The sequence below is a fragment of the Ornithorhynchus anatinus genome, chromosome 5 (genome assembly GCF_004115215.2).
Source record: "Ornithorhynchus anatinus isolate Pmale09 chromosome 5, mOrnAna1.pri.v4, whole genome shotgun sequence".
NCBI classification, from domain to species: Eukaryota; Metazoa; Chordata; class Mammalia; order Monotremata; family Ornithorhynchidae; genus Ornithorhynchus; species Ornithorhynchus anatinus.
In genome coordinates, this window is record NC_041732.1 from 23,910,686 (window position 1) to 23,925,304 (window position 14,619).

Genomic DNA, 14,619 nt, shown 5'->3' on the forward strand with positions numbered 1-14,619 from the left:
TCTTCCCCTTGACTCTATTTATTGCCATTGTTCTTGTCTGTCTGTCTCCCCCGATTAGACTGTAAGCCCATCAAACGACAGGGACTGTCTCTATCTGTTGCCGACTTGTTCATTCCAAGTGCTTAATACAGTGCTCTGCACATAGTAAGCGCTCAATAAATACTATTGAATGAATGAATGAATAGTGTTTGTTGAGCACCTACTGTGTGCAGAGCGCTGTATTGCACACTTGAAAGATTTCAAAAGAGGTAGATGACACAATTCCTGCCCCAAGAGTTTACTATCTAACAGGGAAGAAAGACACAAAATAATTTATAGAAAGGAGGAAGAAGGTGCAGTTGTTTATATAAAGTGATAAATACAAAAGTGCTATGGGCTGTTGGTGCTGAGTTGGGCTGAGTTGGCTCTTCTTGGTCAGGGAATGTGTCTACCAACTCTGTCATACTGTTCTCTCCCAAGCATTTAGTACAGTGCTCTGCACACAGTAAGTGCTCAATAAATTCATTTATTCATTCATTTAATTGTATTTATTGAGCACTTTAATGTGCAAAGCACTTTACTAAGCACTTGGAATGCACAGTTCGGCAACAGATAGAGACAATCTCTGCCCAACAACTGGCTCACTGTCTAAATGGGGGCGATAAACAAAACAAAACAGAACAAAACAAGTAGTCTGGTGTAAATGTCATCAAGATAAATAGAATCATAGATACATACACATCATTAATAAAATAGAGTAATAAATAATATATACAAATATGCACATTTGTGCAAATATTATTGATTGATTGATAAAAAAGTGCTGAGGTAAGAGTGGAGAGGGGGTAACCTGAGAAAAGAAAAATATATTGTGGTAAGTCTCCTGGAAGATGGGATTTCAGGACTTTGAAGATAGGGATAGCTGAGATATGGCAGATTTCAGGGAAGAAGGAGTTCCAGGCAGGAGCATTAGCCAGGAGTTGGAGGTGGAAGAGTAAAAAATTAGACAAACTGAGGAGGTGAGCAAGGAAGCTGGTGTGGGAGAGGATAAAAGGATGGAGAGGAAAGAGGGAGAGAGCTTGATGGGGTACAAGCTTGATGGGATGCCCTTAAGACAGTAATATGTAGATTCTTCCTGTTGCAGCAAGGAATGGGTATCCATTCCTTTTACATTTTTGAAAGGTAATCCAGACAGTGAAATGAAGTACAAACTGGAGAGGAAAGAGATTGGAGGCAGGGAGATCAGAGAGGAGGGTGATACAGTAGTGGTAATCAGGTTTATAGGATTGCAAAGAGCTGGGGAAATAAGGAAGGAAATAATTCATTTAATGCTTTCAACAGACTATGGATTGTCTCTATCTGTTGCCAAATTGTACATTCCAAGTGCTTAGTACAGTGCTCTGCACATAGTAAGCGTTCAATAAATACGATTGAATGAATGAACAGTCAGTAAGACCAGTAGTTGGGTAGATTTCATATCACCTGGTTCCACTCAATTCTAACACTCCAGCAATCCCTAAGCACATGCCATTATAGACAATAATGCCTCAGTTTCCTTCAGCATCTGGGGGGAGGGGGGCGTGAGGGGTGGATGTGTGTGCGTGTGTGTGCGCACGCGCACATGCGCGCTCTCTGTCTCTCACATTGCATTGCAAGTTCTTCAGTGATCTGAACTCAGAGGCACTGAGGTTATGGGTGGTGACAATGAGGATAATAATAATGATGATGAAGAAGCTGTGAAAGAGAAGGACATGTAACCCTACCCAGGAAGGAAGAATTCTAGATTGTGAATCCAAGAAAGCCGGTACACAGCTCAAAGACTCAGGTCATTTGCCTTCTGATGCTACTTATCCAAAAATATCCCTTGCTGTAGAGAGAGGGTATGGTCAAGTTTGCAGGAAGCATTCAACCAACTTCCTGAGCTTAGGGCTCGGCCTCAGTAGCACAGAAGTCCACAGAACACAAAACTTTTTTCATTTAGGTGAGATGGTGAGAGGTAAAATTGGTGGGAAAGAAAAGGGATGAAAACTTGTTTATCACTGACCTGGACTGGGATTATATAGGATCTACAATTTAGGATGTGCTTTTTAAAGATTTAGGACTTTTTTTGCCTTAGGAGAAGGAAACTGAAAGAGAGGGAGAAAGAGAAGGAAAATGAGAGGGAGAAAAAAGAAAGAGACAGAGAAAGATAAAGAGGGGGAAATGAAAAAAAAGATAGGTGGGGGAGACAGAGCGAGAAAGAATGTGTTGATACCAAGAGTGGGCAGGAGGAGAGAGGGACTGGAGAGAAACAATTCGCCCATTTTTCCCATCAGTATCCCAAGAAGTGATCTCTTGCCCCATCTCAAAATCCACCCCTCCACCTGTGCCGCCAACCCCACCCGGTCACATCTTATCAAAACTCTTGCCCCTTCCCTTCTTCTCTCCCTGACTGGAATCTTCAGTCACTTTCTAATAGCTTCTTCCCCTTAGCTTTCAAACGTACTTATGTCTACCCCATCCTAAAAAAACTTCCCCCTTGACCCCGTGGCTCCCTCCAGTTATCTCACCCACTCCCCCTGCTACCTTTCCTCTCTAAACTCCTCAAGAGAGCTATCTTCACTTCCTCTCTTCCAATTCTCTCTTTGACCCACTCCAATCTGAGAAAAGCCCTCCCAAAGGTCACCAGTGATCATCTCTTGACAATCCAATGGCTCTACTCCATCCTATAATCCTTCTTTGACCTCTCAACAATCTTTGACATTGTGGATCACCCTCTTCTCATTGAAACATTATCTAAACCTTAGCTTCATTGAAATGGATTCTCTCCTATTTCTCTTCTTTATCTCTCTGACTACTCCTAAATCTCTTTCACAGGTTCTTCCTCTGCCTCCCACTCTCTGACAGTGGAGATCCCTCAAGGCTCAGCTCCAAGTCCCCTTCTATTCTCCATCTTCACCTACTCCCTTGGAGTCCTCACTTGCACTCATGGCTTCAAATATCACCCCTATGTGGATGATTTCCAAATCTACATCTCTGGCCCCGACCTCTCACCTTCTCTGCAGTCTTGCATTTCCTCCTGACTTCAGGACATCTTTTCCTGGATGTCCTGTAGCCACTGGAAACTAAACAAGTCCAAAACAGAACTTCTTACCTTCCTCCCCAAACCAGGGACAGCTCTGTCTTTCCCATCACTATAGACAACACCACTATTCTCCCTATTGCACAAGCCCATAATCTTGTCATTGTTCTCAACTCATCTCTCTCAAGCAACCCACATATTCAACCTGGCACCAAATCCTGTTGGTTCTACCTTCACAACATCACTAAAATCCACCCTTTCCTCTCTTATCCAAATAGCTTCTATACTGATCTAAGCTTTTACCGTATACCTCTTGGACTACTGCATCAGTCTCTTCGCTGTCCTACCAGCCTCCTGTCTCTGCCCAATCCAGTCCATACTTCACTCTGTTCCCAAGATAATATTTCTGAAAAACATTCAGACCATGTCTCTCCAATTCTCAAGAACCTCCAGTAGTTGCTCATTCACCTCTGCATCAAGCAGAAACTCCTTATGATAGGTGTTAAAGCACTCTAGGGCTGTGATTGTGTGCTTTGTTTCTGTAACAAAATTCTGTTTCTGTTAGGCCTGTAAACCCTATGTCCTATGCTTTGCCTTCAGTAAGTGCTCAATCAAAGCACATGCTGCTGCTGCTGCTGCTGTTAACAGGGATTACATAATTGACTTCTTATGTGCCCCCAAGTTGCTTTGTTATTATTATTATTATTACTATTGGTATGGTATTTGTAAGGGCTTACTATGTGTCAAACCCTGTTCAAAGAGGTAGAATACAGTTAATCAGGTCAATCACTGCTCTACATGGAACTCACAGTCTAAACTGGAGGGAGAAGGATGTAATCCCCATTTTACAGATGAAGTAACTGAGTCACAGTGAAGTGACTTGCCCCAGATCACACAGCAAGCAATAGGCAAAGCTGAAATTAGAACCCGGGTCTTCTTACTCTCAGGCCTATGCTCTTTCCCCTAGGCCACGCTTCTCCAGTTTATTAGAAAGAAAAAGTTAAGGGCATTAGATATTAGGCTGTTGAATTTCCAGGAGGGTAAATGTAACATTACCCCTCCCAACATTCTAGTGTCATTGTCAGGGATACAATCCTGGATTGGATGGGCCATGATTTGATCCAGTAATGGCATAGTTAATTAATCAATGATATTTACTGAGCACATACTATGTACAGATCATTGTATTAAGTGCTTGGGGGAAGCACAGTCCAATAGAACAGGTAGACATGTTCTCTGCCCACAAGGAGTTTTCTATCTAGTTAGGGAGTCTGACATTAAAATTAGTTACAGAGAGGAAAAACAGTAGATTATAGGGATCTGTACAGAAGTGCTGGGGGTCTGGAGGTGTGGTCAGTATCAAATGCTGGAAGGGAACAGACCCAAGAATTTAGTTAGGAAAGGTTGATTTTAGTAGGACTTCAAAGCTGGGGAGAATGGTGGTTTCTAGATACAAGAGAGTTTATGTTTTCATGAGTTTCCCTTAGCTTTGTCCTTTTTATATGGTATTTGTTAAGTGCTTATTGTTAAGTGCTTACTATGTGTCAAACTCTGTTCTAAGTACTGGGTCAGGTATAAGTAGGTTTGACATAATCTCTGTCCCTCACAAGGTTCACCGTCTAAGTAGGAGAAAAAACAGATTTTTAATCCCCATTTTACAGTCAAGGAAAGTGAGGCACAGAAAAGTTAAGTGATTTGCCCAAGGACACTAAGCAATTGGCAGAGCAGGATTAGAACCCAGGTCCTTCTGATTCGGAAGCCTGGGCTCTTTCCACTAAGACACACTGCTTCTCAATAATAAAACCTTCATGTTCTCTAGCACTTTTATTGCCAAAGCACTCCCATATTAATTTTAGTCTTCACAACAATGCTGTGAGGTAGGGAAAGAAGGCAGTGATTATTATCTTCATTTTACAGATGGAAAAACTGAGGAACAGGGAAATTAAGTGACTCACTCACAGTCACATGGCAGGTCAACAGGACAGGGCTTCAAGCAAGTCCCCTCAGTAAACAGCGTGGAAAGCAGTGTGGAAAGCACGAGGCCTAGTGGATAGAGCATAGGCCTGGGAGTCAGCAGGAACTGTGTTCTAATTCTGGCTCTGCCACTTGTTTGCTGTGTAACCGTGAGCAAGTTACTTAGTTAACTTTACTGTGAGTCAGTTACCTTATCTGACAAATGAGGTAAAACTGTGACTGTGAGCCCCATGTGAGACATGGACTGTGTCTAACGATTAGCTTGTATCTACCCCATTGCTCAGTACAGTGTCTGTCATATAGTTAGCACTTAAATTCAATAATAATGATAATAAAAACCCTTCAAACCTGTTCAACCATTAGACGTTGATACAAAAAAAGTCTAGTCATTCCAGAGCATAAATATTTTTAAAAGGAACATATTTTTGGACTATGGAAGAATAATTAGCAGCAACTTGCTATGCCTGCAGTGTTTAGAGTTTTCTAACCATTTCTTTGACAACAGTCTTTCCTAAACATAGAACTGCAACTGCGTGAATGTTGTACAGATTTTCAAATAAACTAATCCAAAGAGCACAATTCAACTCACTTTTTGCTATCTATGTTACTGTCATTTTTTTGTGTTTTTGTTTGGAGAAAGGTATGTGTAGATTCTTCTTTTCTAAATTAAACAAGGACAATGAATGCAACTCCATTTGAACACACATTTCATGACAAGTTTGAACTGAGGAAAGGCAGGGAAATACAAAGGAACTTTAATTCCCTCACACTGACTACCCATAATTTTTTCCCATGCATTTTTAAAAGATGTTACTGTAAAGCAAATAAAGTTAAGACCTATCTTTCTACAATAAAGGAATGGGACATAAGCAATGCCATTGATGGGTAAAAATCAATAGTTCATCTGGTCTGGGAATCGAGCTGTGAGAATCCCAGCCGAGGATCCTGGGAAGTACAGTTGAGTGGTTGCTTTGTTTGGTATCCAGAAGCCCACAGACTCAGTTGTGGCAGTAGAGTGAAGTACTGGAGAATCAAAATGAGGTGGAAAGAAACACAGGGCAGAGAAACCCTTCAAAGACACAGTCTGAAGTCCAGCAAATGGGAAGAATTTTCTCCTTAAACAGTGGCTTTAGGAACTCCAGGAAACCAAGCCCCTGATAAGAAAATGATAGGTATTGAAAATGGGACTTGCATCAGTGTGACAGAGGTCAATTGGCACATGAGCACCAAGTGGAATTGTGAGCCCTAGGTGGGTTGTAGGCTGTGTCTAATCTGAAAATCTTGTATATACTGCAGTGCTTAGCACAGAGTAAGTATTTAATAAATGCCATACTCATTATGGAATGGATTGGCAGCCACATATCTGTTTTTAGGGAAGCACTGTGGCCCAAGGAAAAGGGGCTGAGGCTGGGAATCAGTGGATTCCAATTCTATTTGTGCCGTTTGCCTGCTGTGGGATTTTGGCAATGAACTTCACTTCTCTGTGCTTCAATTTCCTCATATGCAAAATGGGAATTCAATGCCTTCCCTCTTAGACTCCCTCCCGTTTGACTGTGAACCCCTATATGAGAAAGGGACTGTGTTCGAACTGATTATCTTGTAACTACCCCAGAACTTAGTACAGTTCTTGTCATATACTAAGTGCTTAACAAATACCACAGTGATTATTATTTTGATGATCATTTTATCTGTTCCCTCACATATGGATACACCATCAGTGATATCATCTTTGAATATGAAGGACAACTCTAGTTCCGTTGGAAAGAATTAGAGAGAAACTAATTAGGCTGTAAATTCTCTGAAGGGGTAAAAATGATGCTGTTCTCTCAAGGGTATTTTTAATGACTATTTCAATCCTGGGTGCCTTGGGGACATTTAGTAAACACTTGTTGATGCTGATGAGATCTGAATTGGAAAGCGCTTTAATCCCTGTTTGAACACACAGGGGGCAGGATAGATAAAGCACTTAAATTATAGATGACTTGGTTTTCCTAGCTATGAAAAGGGAAACATTTCGTTCATTCATTCAATCGTATTTTTGAGCCCTTACTGTGTGTAGAGCACTGTACTGAGCACTTGAAAAGAATAATAACAGTTGCCACTCCGCATGGACACATACACACACACACACAAATACACACACAATCAAATCAATCAATGACATTCATTCTATTTTTAAAGCATTTGTTAAGCACTTCCTATGTGTCTAGCACTGTTCTAAACGCTGGGGTAGAAACAAGTTTATCAGGTGGACGCAGTCCCTGTCCCACATGGGACTCATAGTCTAAATAGGAGGGAGTAGGATTTAATCCCCATTTTACTGTTGAGGATACAGAGAAGTTAAGCAACTTGCCCAAGGTCATACAGCAAGCAATAGATCGAGCCGGGATCAGAAGCCAGGTCCTTTGACTCCCAGGCTCGTGATCTTTCCACTAGGCCATGCTACCTCCAGCTGTTTTATTGAGCACGTACTGTGTGCAGAGCACTGTACTAAGTGCTTGGGAGAGTACAATGCAACAGAGTTAGTAGATGTAATACCTGCCCATAAGCAGCTAACTCCTAGAGAACTAATAAGTAGGGCATAGAGATCTGCATAGAGGGTTTATCCTTTTCACATAATATAGTATGAAGATTTAATACCTCTTTCATTTTGAAGTTAAAGCTACTAACTATGGGATACTATCCACATGCTGGGGAATAGTTTAAAAGATGTATCTGAAACAGTAAAAGGAATGTGGTCTAGTGAAAAGAGCAAGGGTCTGGGAGTTGGAGGAGCTGGGTTCTGATCTTGGCTCTGTTAATTGCTTGCTTTGTGACCTTGGGCAAATCATTTCACTTCTCAGTGCCCGAGTTTCCTCATCTCTAAAATGGGGATTAAATACCCATTCTCTCTCCTACTTAGAGTGTGAACCCCATGTAGGACTATATCTGAGCTGTTCATTTTTTGTCTACCACAGTGCTTGACACATAGTAAGCACTAAATAAATATTACAGTGATTATGAATACTTCTGCTACCAACACCTTGCTCTCACCTTTCAACCTACCCTTCCACTTCAAATTCCCTAGATTTCAGGTCTTCCAATCCTCAAGGCACCCCTGAAATCTTACCTCCTCTCTGAGGGATTTTTCTGGTTAGTTTTTCTTTTCCCTACATAGTCTTCTCCCAGCTACTTCCCAAGTCAGCAGTGATGCACTCATAACCACCAGTAGGCCTTTTGTGGATATCATTTCATGAACTTTACTATTTAAGCACTTTTTCACCTACTCATCTGTCTGTTCTTTTTCACCATAACCGTAAATTACTTTCTGTTTGTCCTGCTTGATTGTAAGCATCTTGAGATCAGGAATCAATCAATCATATTGATTGAGTGCTCAGTGTGTGCAGATCACTATATTAAGCACTTGGTAGAGCACAGCAGAGTTTCTAAATACATTACCACAAAAAGTTTATAATCCAGAGAGGGAGACAGACAATAATAATAATAAAAATAATGTGTATGTGCATAAGTGCAGTGGCGTCTAGGATGGGATAAATGCCAAGTATTTAAAGGGTACCGATCCAAGTGCATAGGTAATTCAGAAGAAAGAAGGAGTAGGAGAAAAGAAAGCTTAGATGGGGAAGGCTTCTTTCATTCATTCATTCAATAGTATTTATTGACACTTGCTATGTGCAGAGCACTGTACTAAGCGCTTGGAATGAACAAGTTGGCAACAGATAGAGACAGTCCCTGCCATTTGACGGGCTTACAGTCTAATCAGGGGAGACAGACAGACAAGAACAATGGCAATAAATAGAGTCAAGGGGAAGAACATCTCGTAAAAACAATGGCAGTTAAATAGAATCAAGAAAGATTCTTAAAGAAGCAATGTGGAAAGAGCATGGACCTGGGAGTCAGAAGACCTGGATTCTAATCATGACTCTGTCACTGTCTACTGTGTGACCTTGGGCAAGTCACTTTACTTTTCTGGGGCTCAGTTACCTCACCTGTAAAATGGTGATTAAGACTTAGAGCCCATGTGGTACATGGACTGTGTCCAACCTGATTAGCTTGTATCTACCCGAGCACTTAATAATAATAATTATGGTACTTGCTAAGTGCTTACTATGTGCCAAGCACTGTTCTAAGTGCTGGGGTAGATACAAGGTAATTATTTTGTCCCACGTGGAGCTCACAGTCGTAATCCCCATTAAACAGGTGAGGTAACTGAGGTCCAGAGAAGGGGAAGTGACTTGCCCAAGGTGACACAACAGACAAGTGGCAGAGCAGAGATTAGAACCCATGACCTCTGACTCCCAAGCCCATGTTCTTGCCACTAGGCCAGGCTGCTGCTGCTGTGCACATCACATAGTAAACATTTAACAAATACCATAAAAAAAGCTTTGAAGGTGGGCAAAGGGAGAGTAGTGGTCTGTTTGTAAATAAAGAGGAAGTGCCAAGCCAGAGGAAGGGTATGGGAAAGGGCTCAAAGCCAAGACAGGTGAATGGAGGCATCCAGATTAGAGAAGCAAAGCCTGTGGACTGAATTATAGTAGAAAATCAAATGAGGTTAGATAGGAGGAGGTAAACTGAGTGATTAAAAACCAATGGTAAAGAGTTTCTGTTTAATGCAGAGTAGATAGGCAACCACTGGAGATCTCAGGAGTGGAGAGATGTCCACTGAACACTTTTTTAGAAAATATATCCAGGACTGAAGAGGGGAGAGACAGGAGGCAGGGAGGTCAGTGAGGAGCCTGATGCAGTAGTCAAGGAACCAGATCAGTCTTCTACTTCTATTGAATTCTCTCAGGCTCTTAGTATATTGTTCCAAAGTAGCAGTCACACAATACATACTATTGGTTGATTAATTGGTTAGTTGACTCTGTGTATATAAAGATTGCTCTTCATCTTCCAGGCAGCACATTCAACTGAATCTGTTTAAACCCTTGACCAAAAAAGTGCTCATGAAATTGTCCTGCCACAGGATCAACATATGGAATTTTTCCCTGAAAGTGGATCTAAAGTTTAAGTCTTCTGACATTCAGGGAAGCCAGTTCTGCCCCCTGCACCAAGACAGAACTGACTGTCCAAAACGGGTAGCGGTTAGGGTAGGAAGACCACAGAGGGGACTCTTCTTCCTTGAGCACAGTGCAATTACTGTTTAGAGCATTCCAGCACAAGCCCGCGGAGCCCTGTTTGGAGGCAGGGAGGCACAGCTGCTATGCCTATGATTCCCTTTGCTCCCGGAGTGGGTGATTGAGAGAGCTGAGACAGGAAGGAATGAGTGGAGAAAACAATATTGAAGACTACTTGAAAGTAGAAGAAATGGGTGACTCTGAACCTATCCATTCATTCATTCATTCAATAGTATTTATTGAGCGCTTACTATGTGCAGAGCACTGTACTAAGTGCTTGGAATGAACAAGTCGGCAACAGATAGAGACTGTCCCTGCCGTTTGACGGGCTTACAGTCTAACTGGGGGAGACAGACAGACAAGGACAATGGCAATAAATAGAGTCAAGGGGAAGAACATCTTGTAAAAACAATGGCAACTAAATAGAATCAAGGCAATGTACATTTCATTAACAAAATAAATAGGGTAATGAAAATATATACAGTTGAGCAGACAAGTACAGTGCTGAGGGGATGGGAAGGTAGAGGGGGAGGAGCAGAGAGAAGTAGGGGGAAAAGAGAGTTAAGCTGCGGAGAGGTGAAGGGGGGCAGTAGAGGGAGTAGAGGGAGAAGGGGAGCTCAGTCTGGGAAGGCCTCTTGGAGGAGGTAGGGTTTTGAAGAAGGAAAGAGAATAGGGCTCCTCCTAATGTGTGGTTTAGACCCAATTTCTCTTGTTTGACTGGACTTTAAGGGCTCTGTTTTCCAATGCCTTGGTTTATCTTGGGTGTCTACCCTAGGAAAAGGGCAGGATGTCAACTACACTGAATTTCATGATTTCCCAAAGTTTTTTGAACCAAAGTAATAATAACAATAGTATTTGTTAAGAGCTTACAATGTGCCAGGAACTGTATCAAGCACTGGGGTAGATACAGTAAATTGAGTTGGACACAGTGCCCATCTCATATGGTGCTCACAGTCTCAATCCCCATTTTTCAGATGAGGTAACTGAGGCCCAGAGAAGTGAAGTGAGTTGTCCAAGGTCACACAGCAGACAGGTGGTGGTATTGGGATTAGAACTCATGACCTGACTACCAGGCCCGTGCTCTATCCATTACACCATTCTGCTTCTCTGAAACAGTAGTAATAGTATTTTAAACAGTTGCTGTGTGTGGAGCACTGTATTAAGCACTGGGAATACACAGGTGGTAACTGGCCATGTCTCTGTCCCTCAGGGGGCTCACAGCTGAACTCAAGTGGAATCAATCAGTGGTAGTTATGGCACAATTACTATGTGCAGAGTACTGCACTAAGTGTTTGGGAGAGTAGAAGAGAGTAAGCAGATACAATCCCTGCCCTTGAGGATTTTACAATCTAGCAGAATTTAATGGAACCACATGTTTGCTTCATTTTTGAAAGAGCTTCTTTTTCCCATACAGGCAATTATCTTGGTTTGATATTCTGTTTTCCCTTTGAATAGCAAGCTAAAAATCAAACCAATCAAAGATTTACACCAGAACAGGTGTTTTCATAAAACAAACATCCAAATAATCGAAGCCTAGCCTATTTTGGATTGGGCTCAACAAAGAGAACTAAATAATTCAAGTCCAGCCTACGTTTAACAGGAATCAGCAAATTTACCCTGCACAGTTCTAATGGCCATGTAAACTGCTTATGACTGTGATTTAATAAGTTCAGAGGCATAAACATAATTTCATAAGTTGTCTTCCCTAAGAAAATATCCACTCCTGTAACTCGAAATGCCACCCCTATCAATCAGTCATTCAGTAGAATGTTTTAGGCATCTAATAATAATAATAACACATGACATTTGTTAAGCACTATGTGCCAGGCACTCTAAGTGCTGAGGGTAGGTACAAGATAATCAGGTTGGACACAGTCCCTGTCCATCGTAGGGCTCACAGACTAAATCCCCATTTTACAGATGAAATACCTGAGGCACAGAGAAGTAAGTGAGTTCTCCAAGGTCACATGGCAGGCAAGTGGTGAAGACAGGATTAGAACCCAGTGCTCTGACTCCCAGGCCCGTGGTCTTTCCACAAGTCTACACTATTTCCCTGAACCCCACGTTGTGCCAAGCCATGTGCTAAATGATTGGAAGAGTACAGTAGAGTTAGAAAACGTGATCCCTAACTTTAGGAAGCTTACAATCTAGTGGAGGAAGGCATACTAAAACAAATTATGGTAAGATGAAGCAAAAGAGTGTAAAGATAAAAATAAGTGTTGCAGGTGACTCCCAAATCTACTTCCTTAGCTCCTACCTCTCTTCTCTCAACAGGCTCTACCATCTCACTTCTCCTCCTGCCTACCTCATGTTCCATTATGTTCAAAATTGAACTCATATTCCCTCCTCAATTCTCCCCTCTCCCTAACTTCACTGCAGTTGGTGACACCACCCTCCTATCTAAACACACAATCTAAACATTCTTTAGAAAAAAATGGTATTTGTTAAACAATGACTATATGTCAGGCACTGCATTAAGTATTGGGGCAGATACAAGCTAATCAGCTTGGACACAAGCTTTGTCCCAAATGGGGCTCACAGTCTTAATCTCCATTTTACAGATGAGGAAAATGAAGCATAGAAAAGTGAAGTGACTTGTCCAAGGTCACAGCAGAAAAGTGGCAAAACCAGGGTTAGAACTCAGGAGCTCTGGCTCCAACCCTCATGCTCATCCCATTAAGCCACACTTTTCCCTGATTCTTTTCTTTCTTTCAACTCTACCCTCATAACATTTCCAGAATCTTCCTCTTCCTCTCCATCCAAACTGACATAACATTGGTCCAGGTCCTTGTCATAGCCTGGCTTGATAACTGCAGTGACCTCCTATCAGATCTCCCCGCCTCCATCCTTTCTCATCATCAATCCATACTTCACTCTGCTGTCCCAATCATTTTTCTAAAGCTTCTTTCCACACATTTCTTCCAAACACTCAAAAAATCTCCAGTGGTCACCATTCTTCTCTGCATTTTGCAGAAACTCCTGTCCATAGGCTTCAAGGACCTCAATCAGCTCTCTCCCTTCTACCTATCCACTCTCTTCTCCCACTACACCCTAACTTACACTCTTCAGTCCTCATAAATTAACCTGCTTTCTGTCCCTCATTCTTGTCTTTCCCATCACCAACCTCTTGCTCATGCCCTTCCCCCAGCCTGAAACTCTCTCTCCCTTCAAATATGACAGATGACAACTTTCCCTATCTTCAGAGCCCTATTGAAATAACATCTCCAGGAGGCCTTATTAATCTCCTCAGGTAATATCCTCCCCAACTGCTTCTTCAGCACTTCTGCACCACTGACATATTTGTTGTACTCACAAACTCCTGCAGTGCTTAAACTCATTGTGGGCAGGGAAGGTTTCTACCAACTCTGCTTGTTGGGTTTTTTTTAATTTGGCATTTGTTAAGTGCTTACTGTGTACCAAGCACTGTACTAAGTGCTGGGGAAGATACAAGCTAATTAAATTGGACAAAATCTGCACGGGGCTCACACTCTTAATCCCAATTTTACAGATGAGAAGGTAACAGGCACAGAAAGTAAAGTGACTTGCCGAAGATCACGCAGCAGACAAGAGGTGGTCAGGATTTCAAGGTAGGTTTCTTCTGACTTCCAGGCCTGTGGTCTATCCACTTGTACTCTCCTAAGCCTCTAGTGCAGTGCTCTGCACTCAATAAGCACTCAGTAAATACCACTGATTGACTGATTGCTAGCATATGTACATATCTTGCATATCCTATTTATTAAGCAATAACTAATATGCATATCCTCTTTTCCTTCCTTTCCCTTATCCATAAATTGTTTTTTTATCTATCTCCCCCTTCTGGATTCCAAACTCCCTGAGGCCTGGGATCATGTATAGTAATTCTACTGTACTCCCCAAGCGCTTAGTACAATGCTCTGTTCTGAGTTGGTGATAATAGGATAAATTGATTGCAGCTACAGCTGGCTTTATTCAAGCAGATTTCTTGATATTCAGTTTCTTAATCTTCTCCTTGTGCATGAGCAGTTCTCATTTGTAGATCCATGGATGAGTAGGAGATTCATGTAGAACTACACCTACACTCGCAATGAATCTCAGTAGTTTCAACCTCCACATTCCCTGAGGATTGACTGCACGAGTCCATTAAACTAATGACAAGTTAGGTGCTGACATCTCTTTTTTTTTCAACTGGGCAAATATTACTGATAATCTGAATATAAATCTGGTTTCCAAAGACTCAGGTTTCATTTTAAGTATGTCCATGGCTAGAAAATTTTGTAATCTTATTTATTTTATTTGTATCATAACTCAAGGGGACTGGACTTGCTATATTTGGATGAAATTCGAGGAGAAAGGAAAGAGATTAGTGTGAAGATGAATTTGACTCAGATTTAGAGTATTTAAGGCTGAAGAAATTGGGTATTTCATATGTTGTAAAACTCTGTAAACCAACTGCTCAAAGCTGCTAGCCTGTTGTGATGGATCAAATCAGACCCATAAAGTCACAATTACCTA